The sequence below is a fragment of the Lepisosteus platostomus genome, chromosome 10 (genome assembly GCF_059453375.1).
Source record: "Lepisosteus platostomus isolate fLepPlt1 chromosome 10, fLepPlt1.hap1, whole genome shotgun sequence".
Lineage (NCBI taxonomy): Eukaryota > Metazoa > Chordata > Actinopteri > Semionotiformes > Lepisosteidae > Lepisosteus > Lepisosteus platostomus.
The window spans coordinates 43,501,671-43,516,877 of NC_142620.1; the positions used below are offsets into that span (position 1 = coordinate 43,501,671).

Consider the following 15,207-nt stretch of genomic DNA (forward strand, 5'->3'; position numbering starts at 1 on the left):
CTGTCAAGCAGAATTAGGTTGTTTAGGAGGAAAACAGGTGCGAAACACGTGAAATGCAACACATGAGAATGGGAGAAACATGCAGCAAAAGCTCCAGATTTTGCAGCTAGAGGGTTAAATTACAACAATCTGGGCCTTCCATGCCTTCTATGCATGTGTTGGACATGAAGGCTATCCCCATGCTAACTTAAATTGCCTTGCCTGCAAAGAAGTTATTAAATGGATGTCTGTAATACTTACTACATTCTATTGCGGTGTCAATACCTTTTCCAGCAAGCATAATGAAAAGGCAGTTTCCTTGCCGTTATGTTAACACTGAAAATAACAACTTCATCCTGAAAGCACACAAATCAAAAGTGAATCTCTTAGCATCAACACTGCACTGGAGCTTCAGGTGTAATGTGGCTTGAGCTGTATAAGTGCTTTACCTCATCAGCTCACACAGTTTGTTTAGTAGCTGTGATGGTATTTCTAATCCAGAAATTTAACAAGATGTTGTCATTCAGGCTACAACATGTAAGATTGCTTTTAAAGCTACATCGGGGAAAAATGTAAATTTCCCCTTAGTTCATTTTTCAAAGATAGTGCACAAAGGGCATTCTGAATTTCTTGGGGAATTTCTTGTTTTTCGACACCTTCACTCAGTGTTAAAGAACATTGTTAAACGTTTTTGCCTTTTTGTAAAGGGCACATTTTTCCAATGATTAGTGCAAAGCAGAATCCAGCAGTGGAGACAGTACCTGGAATGTGAGATTAAGCCAAGAAATTTGCATGGTGCTAAGTCATCATTCCACTTCACCACCTGGGAAGAGAACAGAAGGAAAAACATTACAAGTCTGATATGAAAAAGGACCAGACACAAATATGTTTCCTAGTGCACTGTAATGACAACTAAAGAATGGATCCACACATTTATCTCTTAATTTGCTCTGAATCTCTCCGTCTGTATGCTCTTAGTTTAGCGAGGCAGGAACTCCAAGGTTGTGGGTTCGAAATGTGGATAGAGCTCTACTGCTGCTGACACTTGTAAATGCATGTGACTTTGCACACAAGATTTAGCTACAGTACATGTAGTTAAATTAAAAGTACAAAAGCACACGGCATTCTGATATCAAGAAAGAATGATGATGATTTGAATCTTTGTTTTTTAGAGTGACAATGAAAAGTTAACACTTGTAGGGCTTTACTAAACATTTCTACCACATGAGCTGTACTATTGCTCATTGTGTTATGCAGTACATACATAAAATATCACTATGGCAATATACTGTATTAGCATGTTCTTTTTGTATTATAACTAGTTTGTGGCCTCAGTTTTTAACATTAAAATTAAAAAAAGAGCTTTATAAGATTGCCGCTTTTAATTTTTTATCTTTCTACCATATACTGTACATCCTGTTTTAGAATTTAGATTGTGTAAGTGTACTGTATGTATATATCATGTGGTGCTCGAAAACAATAATCCCTTTTGTTGCTTTTTGAAATTTTAGGAAATAGTACATTTTTTGCATAAAGGCTTGACAATTAGCTACAAAAAAGGATCCGCAGAATTTTTTTTAGGCTTCTGTCTGAAAAGTACCACCTGTTTTTGAATGTTGCAGATAAGGGAGAAAGCTACACCTTATAATCTGAAGGTGTGCAATGTTGTCAGCCATACAGTATGTGCCATACACTCATCGGAAAGCAAAGAGCTAAAACAGAGAATTACACTTTGAAATGGGAAGAATGTTTAGTCAAAATGGAAATACAATTGTCCAAGCAGAGGTAGCCTGTTAGCAGTGAGAAGCAGCCAAACACAAGTGGTTCCTGCATGGCAGTCACACTGACTGCTCTGAGTACCATGACATGACGGTCTGGTGGGATTAGGTACCTAAATTTCCAGCCGGTTTTAAACCTGTCAAGGTCAAGCTAGAATTTGGTAGAAATTGGTAGAAATTGAAGTAACCAAAAGGATGGCATTTAAATACCTGTTTTGTTCCCGGTGAACATCCTGCCCTGTGATATCAGTTAGAATTTGTGTTATACGTAGGTGCTTTAATTTACTTTGTGACCTTCTCTCTGCCAGGAATCTTTTTTTTGAAAAAGATGTTGGTACTGTTTTCTGTCTAGTATTCACTTTCTACGGCTGTTTCTTATAGCTTTTCTTTCGAAACCCTGAGTATAAGATGCCTAAGAAAAAAAGAAACCATCTCATTAGAGTTGTTTTCCAAAAAAAGTTAATTCCCCTTATCCAATAAAAGGAATGATGATCCCAGTGGAAATGACTGTACCTGCACTTACACTGAAGGGCGAGACCATGTTTCTGGCCTTCTTAAAGGGGATGCTGGCTGAGTAATTATTGAATTGTACTGTATTCTCCATTGATTTTAATGTGGGTCACTTGTTCATTTAAATCAGGAAGAAAAACAGTAGCCACTCACAAATGGGGAACTGGTCTGGCTTTGCCGAAGTAGCTAAAGATACCTAATTGGAACTTCAAGAAACAAATGGAAAGGAACTGCACCCTTCTTTTCTAACTATATGCCTTCTCCACTCAGAGCAAAGTATCCATGTACTCTACAAAGCTCTGTGTGTATCTATGCAATCATGACTATTGCGTGAAGGTCCTCCCTTCGGAGATGTTTCAGAGGCAGAGCTGGGATGGGAAAGGCGTTCTTTGGAGGTTAATGTACAAAATATACTGCTGGGATCAGCCTGTGTAAATGCCTGAAGGCAGATGTTGTTAAAAAAACGGATTACAATTTTTCAGAACTTGCTACCATATTATGTTTATGTGTCAGTGAAGTAATTCCTCCTTCGCACGCACACACACACAACCCCTGCTGTTGTTTGGGGGTGGACGGGGGGGTCTAAAAACCAGCATGGTTTTCAAAGGGGCAAAAGCAAGAGCCAGGCTCCTCGGTAGAAAAGCAGATCTAGGTCACCAGCAACATGGCTCTATAAAAAGGCTGGACATAGTGTGGTTTATTTATTCCTACCTTTTTAAAACACATGTACACGTGCGCTCCTTAATGATCCAGCTAAATCCTTGACATTATTTTGTGACCTATTTTTTTGGGCCCTTGAAATGCAGTGAGATAAGCACACTCCCAAGAACGCTTGAAAAATTGGAAACTCTGCAGATAAGCTTAAACAGCCTGTATGGATATGTTATTTTTAAATAGGTGATGGATTTACTGTATTTAATGCTTGATTTTATATTCATTGAGGTCATGGCTTGCTGCTGTTTTGTTCTGCATAAGATTTTTTATTCGCTTGTATCTCTCATCAAGGCTGGGCACACAGGTTCCACTCTGATCAGCGCACAGTACTAACAGTAATACTCAAAGAAGACAGTGTGTAAAACGACCTGTCTGGCACAAATTAATTAAGCTTTACTAATCCATTCTAAAAAGACTGTGTATATATAGTGTACATACATTTATAATGAAATAAATATTTGAGAATGACAATAGCACCATGCATTTAAAGGTCTTTTCTGTTAATGATTATGCTTGGCTTGTTTACTGGGACATATTTGAGTCCACAGAAGAATGATCTTCTATGATAAACAATGTGACACATTTGTACATAGTGATAAATGAGCAGCCTCTGGCAGCCTGCACCTTTGTCCAGAAGTCCGTTGAATGAACCTAACTTTGAGTTCCATAAATCATGCTTGCTGGTCAGTAAAGACTTGCCTACTGCCAAAGGCAAGGTCTCGTTCCCTATTGTTTGCGCACTGGAGTGAGCTTAGTGCAGCTGAAGTAATTCCTTGCGTTTAATGTAGATGCTTTGACTAGTTTGAAGTTCACTCATATGTAATCCATTTGGGACATGCTGCCTCATTTCCTAATGTGTAGCCGTGATGCTGCCACCTGACTTTCCCAGTACACAACATGTTTGGCTGAAGTTGTATAGCCTATCTTGAAAACTTTCAGATAGCTCTGTGTGAGCCCATGAAGCAAGCACGCGTCAACGAGAGCAAGCATAAGACAATTTCAGTTTTCTTTTTGTTTCTCACTTTATTTTGTACAATTCCTGCCATTCTCTTCTTCCATCCATCTTTATTCCTTTTACCTTCTTTTTCCTTCTGCTAGTCTGCTGTTTCCTTTATTTGTTTCCCCTCCCTTTCTTTCAATCTCTCGGTTTCAGGATAGGCCTCCGGAGACAATACGTCGTGTCATGTGTCTGGAGCATCCCCAGTGACAGCTGGCTAAGCCAGATACTGTAAAAACAATACCTTGAATGGGCACGTTTTATAAAGGAGAGTGACACTAAAGGGGGAATTGAATACTCCAAACAGATCCAGCTTACATCTGTAGAACAGCGGGAAGAGCTAGTTTCTCAACGAAAGCCTTTTTTAAGTGCTGGTCCTACAAATGTTCGTTCTTTAATAAATTAAATGTCACCAGTTGTGACTTTGAAAGTAAAAGTGACTTTCTGAAGTTTATTGTGACAAGTATATTGTGTGTGTTACTGATTAAAGAATGTCAGTCCCAATTCAAAATAAGCGGCTCTTCATGATCAGTTCATGTGGAAAGAGAGAAATAATCCGAATAAATTCATAATATTTCAATACATATACAGTATGCTGATGTACTGTATGGATTTAAGGTACTGTATCTGTGTTGAACATTACAGGCACCTACTATATTTTAAAGTGTTATCAAATTACAGGATGAAATTCTCTGTTGATGAATTAATTTGACAGGGTCTTTACCATCACACTTCACACAAATCACTATACAGTTTGATTCAAGTTGGTGCTCCTTTGTGGTGTTGTATCCATTCTGATCTGCAACTCGAGGGGTACAACTCTACTAGTTGAGTGATGTCCACCTTGTCTTGATTTTAGTTTGATTTGTGCATATTATTTTGCAACATACATTGTAAATGCTGCCCCCTTGCTACACGGACTGTATCTCTTCATCTTTTGAAAAACTAATTTTGCTGCAAGACGACTGAGCTTCTATTACCAGTGCATAGTACTGTACTGACCGGATGTACCAGATATGACAGTCATGTGAATCACAGTTCCTTCAACTGCCTTTTGAACCTCATAAACTCTGCAGAAAAGACTTTGCAGCATCGTAGGCCCTCAAAGTTCTGCAAGGACTCCTGTTTTGAGGACGCCAAATGGATGGCCGGGTTTTTAGTCTTCCAAGCATCCCCCATGTGAAAGGCTGAGATCTGGGTTATTAACCTCGTTGAATATACAGTACAGTACATTACAGTCAAAATGCGAACCGTACATAGATGAAGCAGGCCCTTCTGAAAATGTCGAGTGCCTTGTCTGTTAGAGCCCTCTGTTCTAATTGCTGTGCGACTTCCATAAAGGAGATAGCGGCATCTGCTTACAATCAATGTTTCCTTCTGCCATTATGAAATTAGCTGTGCGGAAATGATTTGAAATGGTCTGTAATGATTTCGGATAGAAATGTGCAGTATTGTTTGGCCTTTGAGATAAGCAGTTGGCAAATCAAGTAAAACAAATGCGAGAGCCATTTCCGAAAGTCAAAGATAGCAGCTTTTGCTTCCATTCCAAGCCAGCAATCTTTGCTTTAACTGCAAGTGTTTGGCTAATTGTCAAACTGATAGCTCCTTGCTTTGGAGACGGAAACAATTATTCTTCAAAAAAAAAAATTGCATCCAAAAAAAGTCCTCTGATTTTTTAAAGGGTTGTATCCTCTTTTATTTTGTTTTGTGTATCAAGGCTGGGTGTTTAAATGTGCAGAGGAATAAATCCAATGGTGCTCTGAAAGCCCCTTTTGATCGTTAACCTGATTGCTGTTCTAAGCAACTTTGTGATGGTTTAATTAAACTTGAGCATTTAGTTCTGCCCCATAGCTTTACAATGTCCCCAATAGCCAACAAGGGCATTTGGCAGGTTGCAGTTGGTCTAATTCAATGCATCCTTTTTAAGCCTGAAACGCAAATTAGCTTAGTGTTTCAAAACACGTGTATGTCTACAATATGAACATCAGAGCGGTTCAGCAAAACTGATTAAGTTCTGAAAATTAGGACAAGGTCATTAGGAAGGGAAAGTCATTGCATTGCTGGTTTTAGGGTCTCTATTAAATTAGGTCTTTTCCTGTTAGTAGGCTTTCTAACAGACAGGTGTCTCTGCCATGAAAGACACCAGGACATAGAGCATTCACTGCCAATCCTCCTTCTGCTCATTTCCATGCGAGAGACCGCAGGTTTGATGGATATTGTAACTGACCTCTCTCTCCTTGCTGTAACTAACTGGCAGGCAGGCTGGCAGTACTGAGCCACTTGCTCGAAAATCTTTGCCATAAACACAAACGATTTCCAATCATGGTGAGATAGCTGCAATAATATTATACTAAATTTTTATTATAGCTATCTTACAATGTTTATATATGCTTGTATATAGTTTTACTGCACTACCAAATAATTTGAAGTTGTCCTTAACAACAGGTCAGAACATAACTAGGGGCAAGAAGAACTACAACATGTTGTGATTTCGAGTTAAATAAATCTTGACACCCAAATAAGAGATGAGGGTGTTTTCAATGATCACTGTTATAATAAAGTTTTCAAGTGTAAGATTGGACCATTTTCAGTCTTCAATTCAGGTTAGTACTCCTCTTATAGGACTAATTTAACTTAGTTCCCAGTAGGATATATTGATCCAAAGATTTCCAACAGGTTAAGATCATTGGCCCAGATATAAGTGAGGAACATGAATCGACCTCTGTCAGTGATCTACAGTAAATGAAACCAAAGTGACCAAACTCTGTTACCACAGCACTTTTCAGCCAGAAACCTTTGTTGGGATACGCTGTAATAGAAGCTGTGTGGTCACTGGCAAACTTTAAGAACAATCTCAGATATGATTTCCGACTTCCTCACAAACTGAGAACATAAATGTGATACTGTTGCTGCTTGTTATGAAGATCCACTGAATGCTCTGAGATCACAACTGTGTCTGGAAGTTCCAAAAGAAAGTGACAGCAGTGACAGACAGTGGAGACAGGCTGTGCGGTTCTGTGAAAGTATGCAGTGTTTACTGCAGAATCAGCCCTGTGACCTGCGGTGATGAGCCATATCAGAGCTGGTTTCACCTTGCATCAGTTCTGACAGCCCCCATTCATCCAATAGCTTACCATCCTGCTGAGCTCTCAGCTATATTGCCGAAGCCTTAATTAAACTTATAATTTGGTCATTTAGACGTAGATTCCTATTGTTTTAAAGGTTGTTTTTAAAGGAGCTGGAGATTTCAAGGTACAGTACTTGTAATGCTTTTGGCTGGCTTGAAATCATCAACATTTTAAGAGCTGAAAGGAAAGAATATAAAAACAGTTACAGACGAGAGGAGGCCTTTTGTTCCATCTAGCCCATTTGGTAGTAGTTCATGTATCAGGGGATCTCATCCAGCAGTTTCTTGATTAAGGCAGGGTTTTGGCTTCAGCAATATCGATACATGGATAGGTAGCTTGTTTCATACACACAAAAACATTTTAAACTACAGATAATTAGAATCTGAATTGTCAAATCACATCAAACTTTATAACAGTGTTGATAATAGCTGTGTATTTGATTTTTAGTTACTTTTTGCCATGGTTAGATCTGAAAAAATCAGTTCAAACAGTAGTATTAACGCCACAATGTGATTCACAGATTCACAAATGTTCAAGTCTATAGCAACAGCATATTCCTCAGCTCCTTCCATATTCAGATACCTAAAAGAAACTTAAGGCCATTTCCCATAAATTTATGTAACACTTAAAGAGTAAAAGTGTAAAAGAGTCATTAAGTGTTGAACAAATTCCAAAGACTCATGTTGTCTTTCCTCTTCTTGCACAAAAAACATACAGTATATACATTGACAGTCTAGGCCTGCAGTGCAGAGACACTTGTCCAGTTGGAGACACATCCTTAGTTCACCTTTAGGGCAGTTGCCCAGAATTAATACTTACACCGTGATGTGGCTCCAGTTTTGTTGAGTGGTTTTAAAATCAATTACAGAACCATCACAAAATAGGGTCAGTAAAAAAACTGAATGTGGTGTTGTATGAATGTACTGTATGAACACCCAGTAGCATTTCAGTCAGTGCAGTCAGTGCACTCCCTGATATCTTAGCAAAATACATCCTGCTTCTGCACAGGTTAAGTGGGGAAATTTTGACCTAATAAATCTCATACTTAATATTCCCTATATCACTATGCAAAGGCTAATTGGGGGAAAAAAACTCATTGAAGTTAATTTCATTTAGGAATATTCATTAGTTACAGGGGTTGAGTGTCAGACAGGCAGAGCTGTGCTGAAATTGCCTCTAATTAATAAGTGCACTTTGTTGTTCCTTAATTCTCTCCCTCTTCCTCCTCCCTCTTAAGTTTTGTATAACCAGAATCAGGACAGTCTTTTTTAACCAGAGGGGAAACTTCCTCAAGTGCACTTGTTTAGGTCATCAGTGTTTGCTTGTTACTTTTCAGCTTGCTTGTTCTATATTCCTTTAAGAGACAAGTAGGAAAAGCTACATGAGAGGGGAGGAGATAGTTTAGCCCATTTTTCTTGTTTTGTTGCTTGGAGTTTATTGATCCAAAAACCTCATCAGGCTGGTTCTTGAATGATGCCCAGCTTCAGAGAGAGTCAACTTTTCCTCTAAGAACTGCCTCGCATTTGTCTTTTCAAAATTCACTTCCACCTCATTTCTATTCTGGTCCTTTTGGTGGTACTTTCATTTTTGATCTTAAAGACATTACGTCTGTTAACTTCTTCTGTTCTTTTCAGGATTTTGCATGCTGTTGCCATGCTAAAGATGTTGTGTGACATACTTTTCAATCTAGGATTGATTGTGATCAGTGTTGAGCCTTTTGGATCAATACCTTCTTTTTAGGTCTGTGCCCGAGAACCCCATTTCACTAGGAACGACAAACACCCAAGCTGAAAGCGTCATGGAGCGAAATTGTGGCTTAACCCTCTTGACTGAGGGCTGACCTCCCGGCCATTGGACAAGGAGGCCAGGACCCCCTTGCAGGGTGACAAAGGGGTAGCTGCAGACATATAGATGGGAGGTGGGATGCAAGAGACTTGCAAGAGAGAGACAGGGACCTCGTAGGTATTTATAGCGTTTGAGAGAGGAATGGATTGTCAGGAGCGACTGCTAATTACTGACAAATGAGTCTGACTGAACTTGGTTGTTGTCATTCCTCCAAAACTTTTGGTATAAACTCCATGCAGTGTTTCTAGACAGTATGTATACTTCATGTAGTGATGAATAATTGTTGTTGTTGGAGCTACTGGGGTTATGTACTATTATAATTCCATGTAACTAAAAAAAGTTTCCAACCGCTGTCTTTGCTCTGCTGTATTTAGGTCCTTTTAGAAAGTGGCCATACTCTGAATGGACACACTGGGGATATAGCATAATTCAAACTTACTTAAAGCCCAGAGTTTGGGTATGCAGTGCAAATTGTCCTACAGTATGGTTGTCTTCCTTTCTCAGTCCACCATCAATTCTTTGAATCCAGCAGTCATAGAGTTAAGATAGAGTTAATTGTTATTTAGAAAGCTCACCATTACAGAAACATGGGAGATTTTTTTGTATCTCCACACATACAGTAGATTCTCTCATCACTCACTGTCATCCTCCCTTCAAGCTTTTAGAGAGAGATAGATGAAGACTATCTGCACATAAGAGACTTTTGGAGCGTGTTTAGGCGATGAATCAGTTTCCTTAATCTTGAGTTTCTGCAATTAAGCACTGACAACATTTGTAATAATGTATAATAATAACTGTCTAAACAGATACTTTGTTAATTCCAGTTGAACAAATTCAGCTGAGAATGAAGTCCTGGAAATTTCCCAAAAAATATTGAATAGTATTTAAACAGCATTTCATTAGAATTCATGTTGAATTAGGTGCCAGTATTTAAGAATTATAACTAAATTTATTTTAATAGTTCATCATTTAAAGAAATCATACTTCATTTTATGTTTGTTTGATTGTCTTGATTTTGAGGAAAGAATCTTTTTAATTTATTCATTGATGATATAATTATCATTTGGCCTCTAGTTTCCTTCAGTTTCAGCTGCTGCTTCTTAATACAGAATACAGTTTAAATAAATGTTTTAGAGTGCATTTCAAGTGAGTCAAAAGATTTTCCCTGCACATGTCTCTGTCCAGATGGTGAGGTGTCTGGGGGATTCTTTTATCTGACGTTTAACTGAGGCAGAGAGAAATATGACATTGTGAGCTGCAGTATTTTTATGTCGCCATATATTTCAGTAAAACAAATCAGGGAGATGAAATGAATTAACAAACAAGATACTTGAATTTGGTGGCACAAAAAACAAGTCTGTAAGTGTGTATTTTCCTCATTGCGAACAGAGGGACCCAATTCAGCTCTCTGAAAGCTGATGAAAGCTGAAAGAAGTAGCAGTAGCACAATTATAACATTATTAAAACAGGCAGAACATTTAACATGCATTTTTTAGCGAGCACAAATATCTTAAAACAAAATCTCCTTCTTTCTGTATGTACCACCACAAACAGTTAAGGTTGTCAAGTTTCCTGAAACACAAGAAACAGGACATATTATATTCAATATATATATTAGCATATAGAGCATATATTAAAGTTGAACCAATTTTTTTTACAAGTCATATTTTATGTAAGTAAAGAATTCTGCCCAGTGGAAAATATAAGGTTAAAATGAAAACCACTGGCAACTTTGATAGTTTGCTCTGTGCGTTTGCTGGTGTTTTCTTACAGAATAGGCATATAGTGTGTTCTTTAATACAAAACTGCAGCTACATGAAGGAAATCAAATCACTGTCGTTTTTATTGGAGTAAGTGTAACCTGAACAGAAGAATTACAGCCATTTTAAATTCTTTTAAATTGCCGATCCTTAATGCTTCACCAATTTAATATTTCAGAAGGGCCTTGTACGCCAGTTAAAATATAGTAAATGAAAACCAGTTTTTGTCTCACTTTATTGTCAAGCTTTCATCTTCTGAACATAATTACCATTTTGCTGTTCCGTCTTTAGTTTGTTCAGCTCATTAACTTTACTTTAACTTTCAGCTTAAAACCTGGTTTTAATGTACAGCCAGATTGCTGGTGATGGTGGCTTTTAAAGTGAGCTTATTTAAAGCAGAGCTGTTGTTCAGCACTCAGGGCTATTTGAACTAGTTTTGCCATACAGATTAATGGCATAGCCAAGGGCAGCTGAGCCTGAGCAGGCTCCCTTCTGGTGGACTGTGGGCTATGCTTGTTCAATTGGTGCCTATGTGCAGAAAAGTGCTGATTACAGTACATAAAAGCTAAAAACCCAGAATTCCGGTGAGTTCCTTTGAATCTGCTTAGGAAAAAGACTGCTGCCAAAGGTGAAAATTATAATAATTCCAAGTTCCATCAAAATGTCCTGCTTTTTATGTTTTAAAATGATCAAATTATTCTGATGGATATGATTAGGGAAACCTGAAAAGCTAAAAAAGAAATGAAATTATAATTTCATTAATAGTCACAGGATTTATGGACCATTAATCACGGTACACACCTATTCGCCTTGGTATTCTTGCTAGTCTCACATGTGTCCTTCTCCAGATTAAAAGCATTCCAGATAGACAGTATATTACGCTTTTTTCACCAAACACTGCAGAAATCAGCTTTTAGTATGGTATAAAAAATGTTTTTTGGGCTGTTTGTTCTCTGTGTTTTTGCTCGATTTGATATCATTAAGCTGGATTTACCAAGGTGGCAACATGAAGTGCTTTTGTGAAATTGGCTTCTGGTTGAATTATGTACGTTTTGGGCCTTTCCTAAATGAGAGGCTTGTTTTCACCTGTATTCTGGATTCAAGAAAAAAGAAAATACATACACACAAAGTTAATGGAGTGCTGTCAAACAAATAATTTTAGAAAAACATGATGCGTGCTCTGATCTTCATTGCAATGTATTAAACTCTGTCAGTGTTTTTCAACATAAAAATCCCTTAGGTAAGATACTATATATTTAAAACAACACAGGTCTTGTATCACCTCAAGAAAGAAACATGCACGTTCTCTGTCAAGTTAAATGCCTCTGTCCTGAGGAAGATTTCTTAGTGTGAAAAATGAAGATAGAGTTTAATAAATTGTAAAGGAAGAGTGCGTTTGGTGCTTTGTTTCTCTATTCAGTATTCACCTATGGCATGCTACTGGTAACAAGAAACACCACAAGGTGGAGTAACAGAGAGAGTGCATGTTTTCAGTGGAAATGCACCACAAACAGGTGAACAGCTTCTTGCCATCACGTCCAAATTCACATCAGCATTACTGTGGTCGTGAAAAGAGCAAAAACATAAATATCCTGATGTGTTAAAGAAAAAGGCTGTCCCAGTTGCATCCAGTCTGCAGTTGTCTCCAGACTGCATCGCAACATTCATGAGTTAATGTTTCCCATCACAGAGCATAATAGTATTCCAGAAAACAAATTCATTATGCATTAAGCTGGTTTGTATTCCTGTAAAGTTCTGATTTTGCTCTTATTTTAGCCTAACAGAGCAGTAATGGATGAATCTCTTTTCACTTTAACCTAAAGAGATATTTTGTATGTTGAGTACCTGGTTTATTCAGGTGGCCTGACAATCTGTCAGTTCTGCTCAGTAGTAAATAATATTATGACTAGCTGTAGTTACAGAACAGGGCCATTTAGCTTATTCTGTTTGTTCAGGTCTCTAGAAGAGCAAGGGTAGGAGAAACTGAAAAGGTTGTGTTATGAAGTGTATCTCTTTAATTAAAATTAAATGCAATTAGAAAACTACAGATGCATTTTAGGAATGTAACAGAGTGTGGTTTATTTGTTCACCTAGTTCAGAACTGAGTCTTTTAATTCATTTTGGAAATGAATGCTAAAGACACCTTGAACGTTTCCAAATTTCCTGGGAGAGAGGGAGAATGACTAATGAGCAGGTAACTTTGACTGAGAAATACAAATGTTTACTGTGCATAGTTATTTTCCCAGTCCAGTTCATTTTTAAGGACTATAAATACCATGAAGACATTTAGTTCCCAACTCTTTATAGCTCCCTGGACGCCCTATGTCAAACTCAGTGTCTTATTGCAAGTAAATAGATTGTTGGCACTGAAGAACTCTATCTCTCCCCTGCTGCTTTATCATCAAAAGTCCTGTTGTAAGTGATTGCCAAGGTGTAAAAAATACATCTCTATCTGTAGGTGCCTTACGTTTTTTTGACTGACACTTGTAAACCATGTAAATGTTTGGTGTAATGTTGAGTTTTGATTGGTTGTTGATTACGGTCCTCTGCAGTGAGCTGGTGTTCAGTATAAAGTAGTGTGAAATGCAGCAGGTCCCAGTGAAGTAAAGGAATACATTTATAAGGAATAGCTTCAGTGTTTAACTATTGTTAAGCAGCAGAAGCTGTGGAAGACTGGGTCTGGATTAGAGAACTCCAGGAAATCCAGGTTGCTGCTGTAAGTGCTATTAATTTAGTCTGAACTGGTATTCCCAAATTACTCCATTATAGTGACTGGGGACAATGTGCAATAGGAAGTGCTGTTCTTTTGAAGAGATGTTATGTGGTATATATGTTATACTTGGTCATAGTCCTTGAAGGTCCTGGGACACAGCATAAAAGTTATCCCTTTTCTGGCTGTTCTAACTAAATTCCTGTCTGGGATAGTACAATTTCACCATCCTGGTCAAGCAGTCTTTTACATTTCCTCCTGTTCTGATGTGTTATGAGTCTGTTGGCCAGTATTGGCACCCAAGCAGGGACAGCACTTCTGTATGGGGTGGCATGGGTCATTTCCTGTATTTGTGTGCTCTATAACACTTTGAGGTTCATTGTCATGAAATGTGCCACATACTGTAAATGCCGCTAATTATTAATTATTGAAGCTACTGCTGCTTCAAAAAAACACAGGAAAACTGGCAATGTAATTAGATACTTCCTTGTTTTTGTCGTGGGCATGCCTCAGTCTGAAAAACATTGAAATCCTGTGATGTTGTTTTGTTGGTTTGTGACTAGTTGTAGGATTATATCTGTGTTTCAGTTTCAGATGGGTCCTCAATTTATGTTGAAAGTTAACCTAAGATTTTTTCATACAACTACAAAGCAGCACTGCAGCCAAAAACTGCTTACCTTTAATGGCAGTGCTGATGGACTCGTGTCACATATGAATGTGTTTGCTTGTCGATAGAGGATCAATATCATTTGACTAATTTTATCCCACTAAGCAAATTCTCATTCATTTATAGTTGAAAAGCTGTCATGACACTCAATCAAGACTGCTTGAGCACAGCTAGAAGAAGAAGTAAAACAGCGAAAAGCATGGAAGTAAGCTATCAAGTAGTATTTCATGTGACTGAGAGCCAGTGACCTCCTGCAATATATACAGCTGACCTTCAGTCAGCAGTAACTGTTACTCATTGATCCTGAGAGAGGGTTTCTTCCTGTCTTCATAGGAGAATACTGAAGGACATGTACAGTATTAAAGCATTAAAACGTATTTCTTTTTATTGGACACCCTATGTCAAAACATACATATCCACCATTTTTGCAATGGTTAAAACATGGTTTGTCTGAATAATCAGACAACTTCACTTTCACTTTAATTTTTATATGTTCATGTTCTTTGCCTCTCCATGTGATCTGTTTCATTACTTTATCCCCTTGAATGACACAATCCTAGGAAGAACTTCAGTTGAGGAGAACTGTTAACAAGGCTCAGACACCGTGACCAAAAAAGATGTATTTTTTCTTTTAGTGAAAATACGGACATTCATTGGTAGTTTTGAGAGAATCTTTTGTAAAGAATGCGTTAAGTACATTTATCATGCACCAGGGAAAACGTAGCTCAGCTATTTATTGTAAAAATCAACTGCAATTCCAGATTTGTAAAGATGAAAAGATAAAAAAATGTATTAAATGCTTATGAAAACACATAAGGAATTTTGCATATGCTGATATAAATCACTTCTTAATTGGATTTCTTTTGAATTGTGGGCAAATGCAAGAGAATGAAAACCCATTGGGGAGAAGGTGTAATAAAATGATACAGAGGTAAATAGCATATTTATGGCTGGAGATGTACAGATCCCTTTCACTGGCTGTACTGTAGCATCTGTTCTCCCATATGGAGTCATGAATGCCTACCTGCAGTTAAACAGGCCCAGAAAGTGCTTTGCATTCGGCACAAAGCTCTTGCAGAGCAATGAAGGAAACAGTAACCGCTAATGCAAACAAATAAA

General features: G+C 37.9%; 1 protein-coding gene across 4 annotated transcripts in view; it reads left to right on the top strand.

Annotated features, from left to right (window-relative positions):
- dacha (dachshund a) overlaps positions 1-15,207 on the top strand; it is a 231,922-nt gene that overhangs the window by 188,445 nt on the left and 28,270 nt on the right. The gene's annotated exons all lie outside the window — the stretch shown is intronic.